This window comes from Ornithorhynchus anatinus, chromosome X3, assembly GCF_004115215.2.
Source record: "Ornithorhynchus anatinus isolate Pmale09 chromosome X3, mOrnAna1.pri.v4, whole genome shotgun sequence".
Taxonomy (NCBI): Eukaryota; Metazoa; Chordata; class Mammalia; order Monotremata; family Ornithorhynchidae; genus Ornithorhynchus; species Ornithorhynchus anatinus.
Window position 1 is genome coordinate 11,826,715 of NC_041751.1, and position 13,118 is coordinate 11,839,832.

A 13,118-nucleotide genomic window follows, 5' to 3' on the forward strand; every position below is an offset into this window, starting at 1 on the left:
ATTAGCTGAAGGTCTATTTAATATTCTATTTGTATTCCCATCACTCCCTTCCTCCTTTCTCCTTTTCCCCTCTCATGATTTCTCTTTTCATTTCTCCTCATCCTGCTTGGTTTTACTCTATTTGCCAACTCAGTATGCTCCTTTTCTGCTAACTGGTCCCTTTTTGGTTTCTGATAAAAGGTGTTGAAAGCTATAAAAGAGCAATTACATATACCTGGACGTATACCACTAATTTCTTTGTATTTATCTCTAGAAATTAATTTATGAAATGGAAAATATTACTTGGAGTAGGATGACTCTAGAATTGTCAGATTCTGAAAATGGGAAATGCCTAAATGGATATCCTCAAAATCTATGGTTGTTAGCAAGGTTGCAAATGCTAGCCAACAATGGAAATGAAAATCAAATTTAATTTGTGATGGTGCTTAAGTCATGCATTTTGGTCTCTTTGGACTCTAAACTTGCTGTGGGCAGGGAGCATGTCTACACACTCCGTTATATTGTATTCTCCCAAGTGGTTAGTACAGTGCTCTGCAAACAATAAGTGCTCAATAAAGTACCTTTGATTAAGTGACACACAGTAAACACGTTTATTGACCAGTTCACTATTTGCAAGGCCCTTTTCTAAGCACATGGGAGTGTACAATATAACAGATTTGGAAGACATGTTCCTTATCCACAATGAGCTTACAGTCTAGAAATAATATCGATTGATTTGTCCAAGGCCACAGGAGGCCCCTGACAGCTAAAATTAGAGTCTGGGTCTCCTGACACCCAGGTCTCTGCTCTTTCTATTGGGCCATGACAACTATTTTTTTGCCAGTACTACTACTAATAATCACAGGTTTTTTTTAAAGCACATCCTATGTTACTAAGTATTGTACTAAGCACTGAGGCAGATCCAACATAAGCAGACAAGACACAGAGCCTGTTGTACATGGGGCTCACAGTGTAAGGGGGGAGGGAGAACAGGTATCTTATCCATATTTTAACAGATGAGGAAACTAAGTCCCAGAAGTTAAGGGACTTATCCAAGGTTGCAGAGCAGACAAGTGGCCAAACTTGTATTAAAACCCAGTTCTCCAAACACCCAGGCCCAAGCTCTTTCCATTTAGCCATGGTGTTTCTCTTTGGCCCCTCTCAAGCCCGCACCTGGAAAGTTTCCAGTACTCTACAGGTCTCGACTATGGGAGAGAGAGACAAGCAGAGGCATACCTATTCCATTCCTTGCTTGGGCAGTGACTAGTGAGTGGAAGGCAATCTCCTACAAGTCAAAACTCACCCGTGCTGGGCAGCAGAGGCACGGGAAAGAGTCGAGGGTGGAGACTCAAATTTACTGCATGGAAGGAGGCAATGGTAAACTGCTTCTGCATTTTTACCAAGGAAACTCTACAGAGAAACTACCAGAATGATTGCAGATGGAGGTGGTGCGTTCTGGAAGAGACGTGTCCATAGTGTCGCTAAGGGTCAGAAACGACTCAACAACATAAGACAAGTTTCTCTTTGCCCTTTAAAGCCTAGTGCGTATTTTTTTGTGGAATTTGTTAAGCGCTTATTATGTGCCAGGCACTGTACTAAGCGCTGGGGTTGATTCCAGCTAATCAGGTTGGACACAGTCCATGTCCCACATGGGGTTCACAATGTTATTCCCATTTTACAGATGAGACAACCGAGACACAGAGAAGTTAAGTGACTTGCCTAAAGTCCTACAACAGACAAGTGGCAGAGTGGGGATTAGAACCCAGGTGTGTCTAACTCCCAGGCCCATGCCTTTTCCACTAGGCCAAGGTTGGTCCTAGAAACACCTTTCAGAATCCCTTCCCTCTTCCCCTAAACTTAAGAGTGGGAAGAGAGCAGGAGCAGGCTTTTTTGCTCCAAGAATTTTTAGTGGCTGTAATCCCAGGAGTTGACAGCTGCTGTTGGGGGAGAGGAAGAAACTGATACAGCAGGAACATAGGGGAGAGAAGAATCTGGCTCAGTGTTCAGGACCAGGGAGTAACTGCTTTCCAGTGCCCTCAGATGCTGACCCCTCCCATACCTATGGAGTCCCCTTAATAAGGTGCCTCAAGCACTGACCTCACTGCCCTTTCTCCAGCCCTGACTGCAGCCCCAACAGGGTTGCTATTTTATAGGTTGGCATGCAGTTTTTCACTCACTAGTTTCTCCCCCGTTCCTTTGCTAAAATAGCAGAAACATCTGGGTCTCCTCCCTCCATCGGTTCAGTCCTTTATGAGTCCCAGATTTACAAACAGTATCAGTTTCACTCAGTAAACCTCATTCCTGGACTTATTAATTACTTTCCATCAACTCGTCCCTCAGGCATTTGGGTTACAAAAATATGCTGACAATCAACAGTAATGGGTTTTTAAGTCAGTTATTTAATAAGCACAGGCCTTTGCAAAGAGGTTTTTTTTTTTAAGAACCATCTTCATGTGAAAGGTTTGCCATTGTGCTCTCTCTCATCATAATAATAGTAATTATAATTGTGGTGTATGTTAAGTGCTTACTATATGCCAAACACAATACTTTGCACTGGGGTAGATTTAAAAAAAAAAGCAGGTCCTACATGAGGTTTATAGTCTAAGTAACTAAACAACTGCCTTTTCTTGTGAAGAACAGCATTTTGGAGCTGTAGAAATCAAGGTTAGAAACTTTTCAAGTGACTGGGAGGAGTCCTAACCTTTCAACTCACTCATTTGCTCCAATCCCAGAATTCTAATCTGTTCATAAGGAAACATGTGTCACAGGCAGAAGCCTGGGGAAAGACAGTGAGGAGGGTCCATCTCATTTGTTAACTTTATATAATTGGTATTTCCCATGACTGCTCACATCTAGGTTTGCATTCCCTGGGACTCCCATGGAAAAAATCCACATTGCCTTTTGATGAAAAGGTGATGAATGAATCCCCAAGATGAACACAGCAGCAATTTATTTGGGGGAAATACATAGGGAGGTACACTGTTCAAGGATACTGGGCAAATGGGGTGTGAAATTGCTGACAAATTGCACTCATTAAGCTTTCTTCAGAAGTTTGGCATGATTGAATGTAAGTGAACAGAGTAATGGGGTAGCCCAGATTGTACCTTTTATAACACTCAAGGCTCTTAGCAGAAGTGAGTGACAGGACCATAAATTGGCAGATGAGCTTCTTTGTGAGTAAATACAAAGAAATGCTTCTAAATCAAATCAATCATATTTTTGGGCATCTTACTGGGTGTACTAAACTCTTGGGAGAGTACAGTAGAGTTATTAGACAAGATTCCTGTCCACAAGGAACTTACAGTCTAGGATTTATACCCAAAGAGAAGAATTTCTAATCCTATTTAAAAGTTTTTGAAGGCACACTAGACATGCTGTTGAAGCTCTTTATCTCTGCTGCATGGCCCCAGTGCTGGAAACCCAGGAACCATTGATGCATTACTTTAGTTGTAGATTTTTAGTGTTGCTATTTCCACTCCCTCTCTGTGCTCCTAAAATATGTTGTCCCAAGAGCCTGCCCCTTTGAGCTTGGTCAGAGGAGAAATCAGAGTATTTTCTTCCTTCAAGGGATAATGGAACATATGAAACTTTTACCTAAGCCCAGCAGTGGAGCTGTCTTTATTCTACAGCCATTGCTGAATGGGATTTTTTTGCCTCTGGAATCTGGGTGATTTACATGTTGTTCTCCAGTTTTTGGGGAAAAGGAAAAACCAGGCATAGCAACAATCTAAAATCTGAGTCTAAAATAATAATAATAATTATGGCATTTGAAATTTGCTTACTGTGTGTCAAGCTCTTCCTAAGTGCTGGAGTAGATGCAAGTTAATTATGTTGGACATAGTCCCTGTCCAGCAAGGGGATCAAAGTCAAAGTAGGAGGGATAACAGAGATTTCATCCGCATTTTATAGATGCAGAAACTGAGGCACAAGGAAGTTAAATGATTTGTCCGAGGTCCCACAACAGGCATTTGACAGAACTGGGATTAAAACCCAGGTCCTCTGACTCCCAGGACCATATCCTTTCCACTGGGCCATATTTTTTCCTCACTAAATTAGTTCCCTGAAAGAGTGAATTAATGACACCTCGGTTATAGATTTGGCAAGCTTTCTTTTTTTTTAAAGTTGTGCTGTTCATCTAAAGCATATTTCATTTTCTATATTTTAAGAAATCAGTAACACTTATACTTGATAATTGTTTTTTTTTAAGAATGAGTACCAGAATCAGTACAGAATACTGATTTCAGGAAATCTTAACTCAGCCTATCCAGATCTAAGTATACTGGAGAAAAGATGTAGACCTTAATAAAGATGTAGAAGTGAAGCAAAGGTATGATGAATTTATGGAAACTGGGAAAGACAGATCTGAAACTTCAAGGATTAGCAATGAAAAAGACCGCAGTATAGGAGATATTCAAATAGTGTTTCTTGATGTTCTTCTTCCAACTTCTGTTCATAAAGAGAACTATTAGAGAAAGACAAATATAATCCCTTGTCCAACTTCGACACATTTCATTTTTATTGAGATTGACCTGTGATCAAAGTAGCATTTCTCCTCCCAGCTCCAGTGAGAATGATTTTTCTGGCATGAAAGAACTGTGCATACAGTCTGCCACAGGAAAACAGTGACTCCTGATTTTTGTTGTCATCCAAACTCTGAACCTCTGGCTAGAAGGCCCTTCAGGAACAGCTTTCTCTTGCCTAACTGGTCACACCTCCCTCTATTCCCTGTTCTGTCTCTTGACTCCAGGTTTTAATCCCAGTTCCGCCACTTGCTTACTGTGTTATATTAGGCAAATCACAACATTTCTGGGCCCCAACTTCATTATCCGTAAAATGGAAATCAAATACCAGGTACTCTCTCCCCTTTAGACTGTGAACCCCTTGTGAGGCAGGAACTGTGCACAACATGATTATCTTGTATTTACCCAAGCATTTAATATAGTACTTAACACATATAGTACTTAAAACATCCTAAGTGATTAAATGCCCTTGTTATCATTGTTATCTCTAAAACATTGTTTATACAGAATCTCAGAATGCTTTCCCCTCCCACTTTCTTTACAAACCAGAACACACTTAACACAAAACTCAACTATAAAATAAAAACCTCTTCCCAAAGTCTTTTCAAATTAACTCCACCCTGCTCCCTTCCCTTTGATCATTCCACATCCCCCAGCAAGTATTTTCAGTAATGTAAATAGTTATATTATTTTAATTCTCTAGTGTGATAAATTTTGTGTCTATTTGTATTTATTTTTCTCTTGTTTCCCTCCTGTAGATTTTAATCTCTTAGAGGGTAATAGCTGCATTTTGTTCTACCTTCTTAACTGCCCTGAGAGACAAGGCAGAGCACAGTGGGACCGTGATAAGTACTTTTGTCTGAGGGATCCCATGAATGAGGTTGAGATCAGGCTTTGAAGTGTCTTGGGACCTTCCCGATTGTGCTATTGAAGCAAAAACACTCACGAGAAATCTGCCTCGGTAGCATCATTGCCTGGTTGGTGAGAGAGCACTGGCTTCTGACTGCATTTTCATAGGAACCCATCCATCTGGACTGTGCTCCAGGGAACACAGCTGGAGTGAGGAATGCCCCTGCCAGCCTGATCAATTTTCCCTCGAATTTCTATTTCCACCGAGCGGTTTTGGTGATCTTCTTGCACCCTTCCTGGGCTAACTGCTCTCAAATGGGCTCAGAGGCTGGGGTGGGGATGTCCAATGCCTAAAACATGGACTGAAAGGACCTCTGGCAGTGCTGGCAGGGCTGTTGGGAGATAGTCTCCTGGTCTACATCCTGGTCTACAAGAATATGTAGAATGGTATCACAAATGAAGACTTGCCAGCTGTTCTCCAACTGCATGGGGAACAAGAAATCCTGAGGAATTTAGGTATCGGAAGCCACTTCCCAATCTATACGGTGGTTAAGCCACAGAATGGCCTTTGTGAGGAAGCTGTGGAATCTGATTTCCTGAAGAGTCTAAAATACCCATCTCTTCTAGAAGCAGTAGGGCAGAATGCCTCAAGCTTATCCTCGAGCAAAAATGGCTTAATCCATCTGCTGGTGTGGCCAAAGAGGCCCGGCATGAACAGAGTCCCCACCATTGAATGCATGTCTACAGATGATCTCGTCTTGTCCACTTGAATTTGTGATTTGCAGTTTTCTATTTTCTGTTTTCTATTTGCCTTCCAAGCCTCGATTTTTATGAGCCTCTACACAGTCATTTTATCCTTGATTGCCTTAAGCTAGGTTGGCCTGGCTGCCTCTGTTGTCTTCCCACAGTTCACTTTCCTGTCTTTTTTCAAAATTGTGCTGCCAATAGTTAGTCAGCTTTATCCTTTACCCTCTTTGCCTGTGATTGCCCCACTTAAGCTCACCATTTTATACATGTCTAAGTACTTTACTGTCATTCTTTCTTTCCCACCTAGTGGAGATATGGTCAAGGGTGGGCTTACAGTGCCCCCAACCAAATGAGACAACCAGCCAGGGACTTGCCTGAATCAGGTTGTGACCATGTTCAGGCTCCAAATTAGAGTGGCACTGAGGTTCAGGGACTGTAGGAGGAGATGGGAATGCATCCTTGTAAACTGTGCTCTCTGAGAACTACGTTTCCCAGAAGTCCAGAGCCTATATTTTCCAGAATCAGCTGGAAATGCTGGGTGGAACTTTTTCAATTCAGGAGAGGGAGCTCCACCTAGCCTGTCCTTCCTGCCTCTTCATTCATTCAATCATATTTATTGAGCACTTACTGTGTGCAGAACACTGTATCCTGAGATCATTAATGAAATACACCACCACTTGTGATTTAGAAATATATGCCAATGAGTTACACTGAGAGGAAAGAAAAGAACCTAAGAGGAAAAGAACCTATTTTCCAATAATCCAGTAACATTAAAAATAAACATGGAGGGGTTATTTATAATAAACAAACCAAAAAATTATCGAAAGTAATCATTAGTCAAAATTAGAATGCAGGCATGATTGTTCTGTCCTTTCTAAATAGCCATGCCTTTATCTTATCATTAAATAAATGAAAAGTATTCTTTTAAACATTTTGTCAAATTTAGCTTGATCAAGAACATGATGTCTTTGTTCCCCTATTTTGGCTTTTCTAGTGGTGGAGGTCAGCAGCAGTGATGGTCAGAACTGGAGTAAATGGGTCAGTTGGATCATTTGCACTGGACCCTGTGCTTGGTAGAGGCCCTGCCCAATGAGAGTTTCTCCTCCAGACAGGAAAGGAGTCATTAGCGGCAGAGAGGTAAGATCCCACTGTGGAGGCTCCCATTGCCTTTCTGGGTATTTCTGGGATATAGAGGGTTGGTTGTGCTGCTGGTTAAGTGATAGGCAAGTGTTACTAAAACTACAGGGACCGGAAAGACTTGGGGGCTAGAGGCCATCCGCCCCCAGCGCCCCCATCCACTGGCTCCCCAGACCTGTGTAATTCCACCCTCCCCTCCTGCCAGTGTTGACAGGGGCACCAGGGTCCACTCTGTTAATTAAACAGTTTGTAGGACATGAATTCTGGCCCGGTGTGACACTTGTGTCATATTAATGCAGTCCTAAGAAACAGTTTAAAATCAAACTGCTCTTTCCATTTATGGCTTGTGGGAAAGCAATCCCAAATCGGTTTCAGTCCAGCATGACTGCAATAGAGCTCAACTGGTTTAAAAATATTTATGATAAAGAAAACGATTCCATCTGGGCAGAGAATTTATGAGTCTGGAATATACCAATCTAATTTGAAGCCACTGAGAGAATAGTTTATTCTCTGCTGCTGAAATTTGGGTTTGTTTGGACAGATTTCTGGGGAGTGATTCAACTTATTTGCATATAACCCCCTCATTAAGTAGTATCCTTACTTAGTTGAATAGTACACAGAGAGGGTTTGAGTGGGTTTAATGACAAACAATGAAGGATTTTAATATGAATTACCTACCAGGATTCAGCCATAAAAGGAAGATCATGGACCCGCTTTGAAATCAACCCAAACCTTTGTAGAGATAAACCTGAATTATGCTATAAAAATACAGCATTGTAGCACTTGAAAAAAAGATATTTACTAGTGATTAGCAAGTCAGATGGTCTCTTTGGAGTTTGTTCCCTCCCTAAAGAGTATATATGAACACTAGTGGAGAGTTACCTGGTTATGAAAAAACACAGTATGGTCAATTCTCCGATTTTGTGGGGGTTACGTTCCTGATGTGAAACCTGTGTTAAGAAAATGTCATGTTAGGGTTCATATGCCTTGGCCAAAGCCTCAGACGTGCTCAACTGTCCCTTCCACCATCACGTCATGTCCTATCCAGACAAACTCCTGTTGTTACAAGAGTGGTGCCCATCCAAAATGGGCAGTGAGGACACGTGTTATATAAATTACTATAGTTAGGACATTTTTGCATCCTGATGACCAGAGTCCAAAAGAAATACTATTGAATGAATGAATGAATGAAAGTACTGATTGAGCAATTTGTCTTGTCATTTCTTAAAGCCTATCTTGAAAGCAACAGCTCAACTGGGGAGGAATAATTCAGTAAGAAAGAAAACTTATTGAAGGGAGGCATGAGACGCAGGAGTAGGACTAGGAAAGCCAGGTTCTAGTCCTGGTTTTTGCCACTTGCCTGTGGTATGAACCTGGGTGAGACAGTTAACTTCTCCATGCCTCAGTTACCTCTTCTATAAATTGCGAATGAAATACCTCTTCTCCTTCCTTCTTAGACTGTGAGGCTTGTAGGGGATGGAGGCTATGATATGATTATTTTTGTCTGCCCCAGCATTTAGCACAGTGGTTGGCATACAGGAAGCAGCATGGCTTAGTGGAAAGAGCATGGGTTTGGGAGTCGGAGGTGGTGAGTTCTAATTCCGCCTCTGCCACTTGTAAGCTGTGTGACTTTGAGCAAGTCACTTAACTTCTCTGTACCTCAGTTACCTCATCTGTAAAATGGGAATTAAGCCTGTGAGCCCCATGTGGGAAAACCTGATAACCTTTTATCTACCCCAGTGCTTGGCACATAATAAGGGCTTTATAAATCCCATAGTCATCATCAGTGGTATTTATTAAACGCTTAATGTGTGCATAGCACTGTATTAAGCACTTAGGAAAATACATAGGACAGAGTTGGTAGACAATCAACAATCTTTCACTCAAGGAGCTCATAATCTACCGTCATTATCATTTTTATCTTACTGACTGCCTCATGGGCAGTTACAAGACCACGCCTTAGAGAGTGCAGTGTGTGAAAACTTCATTCTAAATACAGTCTATAAAACTGATCATTCTCTTATGACTGGGATGTAATGTTGACTTAGAAAGTCGTGCACTTAATAGGATCTGCAGGAGCGGCAGACACAGAGGGACAACATCAGTGTTGCATTAATGCCCTGTCAGCCCTTCAGCTTCTGTAAGGGCTTGTGCAGGCTTTCTAAACATCAAGTCAGTGTGTACTGAGTGCCTACTGTTGCAAAGTGCTCTACTAACTGCTTGGGAGCATGCAATTGCGTAGGAGACATGGTTTCTGCCCATAAGAAACCTACAGTCTAATTGCTCTTCTGTCCACCAAAGTTGCTGCGTTTCCTCAGTCCCACCCACAAGAACCCTAATGCAGCACTGACAAGAACTTCTGGTTTTCTTTCCTGCAGTCTGTTTATATTAGAATTATGATTTAGGATGGTCAAATGAATCATTGTCTACTCTGTTTTGATTCTTGAGGTGGCAGAGAACAGACTTAGGCCGAATTCTCCTTCAATTTAGGGCGTCAGAATCAATCAGCATACCGACATCCAGGGATGGAGCGGTAAATGTGCAATTCCCAAGCGATCCGGATTTCCCTTGATGAAATATTCTGGGTGAATCCCAGCTTCAGAAATTCTTTTTTTTGTCAGGATTGCCAAAGCTGAGCCTTCGTTTCTTGACTGTTGTGCCACAGGAGAATTGTATGGCCCGAACAAGATTTAGTGCCCATTAAAAGCTAATTTTCTTTTCATTCCTTTTTCACTTTGGAACCATGGTTTGTGCTGATTCTTCTTCACGATGATAACTTGCACTTGTCATATCCAGTCTACTTTTCTTACAGTAGCATCTGCTTCTCTTTCGGGTATCAGGCAGAAACCATCTTTCCTCTTGTCCCCTTCTGGCATCACTACTGAGAACTATGGTACCTAGGGATGAGAGTAAAAGCTTCCTTTTGCCAGAATGACCAGCAGACATTCAGGGGTTGGGGGTGGTGGTGGCAAGTGCATGTGGTTTGCAAAAGGCAACTGGGACCAGGAGGTGGGGCTAGAGCAGCAGCACTGTGCAGCCCACCTTGCCCGAGAAATAATTTTCTTCCCGGAACAGCCATTCCAGAAAGTCTTATTTTACCACAACCAAATTCCATCTTATTCTCATTCCTGATAACAATATTGCTTGAATATAGGGGCAAAACCAATCTCTCTGAAGAGTAACATCATCTACATTGCAACTATTGGATGGTTCACGATCATCCAATGCATTGTGCATCAGGTAAATCAGGTGGCAAAGAACGGTGTTGTAAGGAACGCCATGCTGGATCAGACCAATAATTCATTTAGCCCTGTCTTGCCTCCTGGACATCCATATTCATAATATGGGTTGAGAACTAGCTACTTAGGTGGCGTGGAAGTGTGAAGTGACGATAGTAGGGTTAAAAGGTGGGGAGAAGAAATTAATTGAGGAAGAGTAAGAGATGATTTTAGAAAATCTTTGCAATTTTTTTTATAAAATTGAATATCCCTGGGTAAGTTGTTTTTTTAAATTTCCTCAACAAAAATGTTGAATTATATTTTGATCACTACTACAGGGTGACTTTCTCAGAGTTATCTCCTACACTTATCCTCACCACGTTTTTCAAATCATTATGTCATCTTATCCTCATCAATTCTAATACTGGTTGCTTAGCAAAATTAACATATCTAGTTGCCTCTAGACTGTAAGCGCCTCCTATAGATTGTAAACTCCATCTGGGCAGGGGACATGTCTATGGACTCTATTATTTTGTTAGGTTGTACTTTTCCAAGTGCTTAGTACACAGTAAGCTCTCAATGAATGCCACTGACTGATTGATATGAGGGGTGCTTACTCGCAAAACTTCTTAAGGAAAAATTATGCTGTAGTGCTCACATGTTCTGATGCACTCACAAGCAGTTTCTTTGACATGCATACCAAGCCAAAACTGATTGGCGATGTCAGAATAAGGTTCCCCAATTCCCTAATCATGTTCTAGAAAGTACTTATTGAAACCACAGTCATTTGAGAGCAAAGTGTGTTTATCTTATATAAAACTCAATTTCCATTTCTTGTCTTGGGGAATTTTCATACTTGTCTGTAAGGATAATCTTCTGCTGTCCCTACTAAGAGATTTGAAATCTCCCCAATCTCATTTACTATTTCTTGTTTAGTGAATAACATATTTTGAGTGCATACTGGGTGCAGAACACTGTACTAAGCTTTTGGAAGTACAAAAGTGTTGAGACTTCCTTGCCCTCAAGTAGCTCATAGTTACTTTCCTCATCTTAGTCTGATGGCCGATAGAATATTATTTTGCTAAGTAGAAAAGCTAATCCCAAAGATTATAATGTGGTGCTTCTCTCCTCTGGAATGTTTTTATGTTTTTATTGTTAATATTCTATCTCTTACTCTCAGTACCACCTAATCCCCTGTTCTCCTGTCACTTTCTTAGAGCATGCTCTAATTATTTTCACTATCCCAAATTTCCAAAATGTGGATTATATGCAAGACCTCACTGGCTGTCAATTATTTCAGTCCAAACTTTTTATTTTGGGGCCATCTAAGCACTAGAATAGAATCATTCATATAGTTTTGCTTCAGTTCTTTGCCCTTTCCCTCAAATGCCAGCGTCCCTAATCAATGGATAATCTGACTATGAGCCCGTTGTGGGAAGGGATAGTCTCTCTTTGTTGCTGAATTGTACTTCCCAAGAGCTTACTACAGTGCTCTGCACACAGTAAGTGCTCAATAAATACAATTGAATGAATTAATAAACTACCCTACAGAATTCTTTCCTAACTCCTTTCCTTTCCTGCCCTTAATTACTCTCTCCAAATCATTCATGCTCTTGAACAACTCTGAATCATTTACTTCCTCAGTTTTGTGTTCTAAAACCTGACACCTCCTTTAATATTTTCAGCATCATCCCAGGGCCATTCCCTAGTCCATGATTGATCCAGATCTCTCCTTTTTCCATGCATGGAGACTCTGAAACTCTCCTGTCTCTGGGTTCAGCATGTGGCACTAGCAGAATTTCAGTGGATGATAATAAAAATAATAGTAATATTTTTAAGCACTTGTTATGTGCCAAGCACTGTACTAAGTGCTGGGGTAGATACGAGATAATCAGGTTGGACACACAGTCTCTGTCCCTCTACATCTGAGTAGAAGGGAGAACAGAACTCAATCCCCATTTTACTGATGGGGAAATTGAGGCACAGAGAACTTAAATGACTTGCCCAAGCTCACACAGTAGGCAAGTGGCAGAACAGATTAGAACCCACGTCCTCTGACTCCCAGGCTCTTGCTCGTTCCACCAGGCCACACTGCTTCTATGTTATAATATCTCCAAGCCTGGTGAGATCTGCTTCCTTGGGCTGGCAAATATCCCTGCCGCCTTCTCGGTCTCATACGTCATCTATGTTGGTGCCCACTGATAAAACTTTGCTCTGTCATGATCTGTTTCTGCCTCTCTTGGGGACACTCCCTGAAAGAGAGCCATATGTCCTCAGTGACATCACCACAGGACTGTCCTATCTCAAGGGTTTATTTCCTTTCCACCCAACCAGAAAGTGGTGGTTGGTGAGAAGATGGAGAGAGACCATCTGTTAGAGAAGCAGCCTGGCCTAGTAGAAAGAACACGGGCTTGGGAGTCAGAGGACCTGGGATTTAATCCCGGCTCTGCCACTTGCCTGCTGTATGACCTTGGGCAAGTCACTTAACTTTTCTGTGTCTCATTTCCCTCATCTGCAAAATGGGGGTTCACTATCTGCTATCCCTCCTACTTAGACTGTGAGCTCCAGGAGGGACATGATTATCTTGTACCTATGCCAGAGCTTAGTATAGTGGTAGGCATATAGTAAGCACTTAACAAATACACTGTTATTATTATCTAGTCTACAA

The 13,118-nt window shown here is 41.6% G+C and overlaps 1 protein-coding gene across 3 annotated transcripts in view; it reads left to right on the plus strand.

Annotated features, from left to right (window-relative positions):
* Positions 1–13,118, plus strand: part of FBXL7 (F-box and leucine rich repeat protein 7) — a 471,040-nt gene that overhangs the window by 216,793 nt on the left and 241,129 nt on the right. For 2 of the 3 annotated variants that reach the window (XM_029053850.2, XM_029053851.2), the window contains exon 3: positions 7,090–7,232. The exons of the other annotated variant lie outside the window; for it this stretch is intronic. The gene's annotated coding sequence lies outside the window, so the exon portion shown is untranslated. The remainder of the gene's footprint in view (positions 1–7,089; positions 7,233–13,118) is intronic. 3 annotated transcript variants of the gene reach the window in all.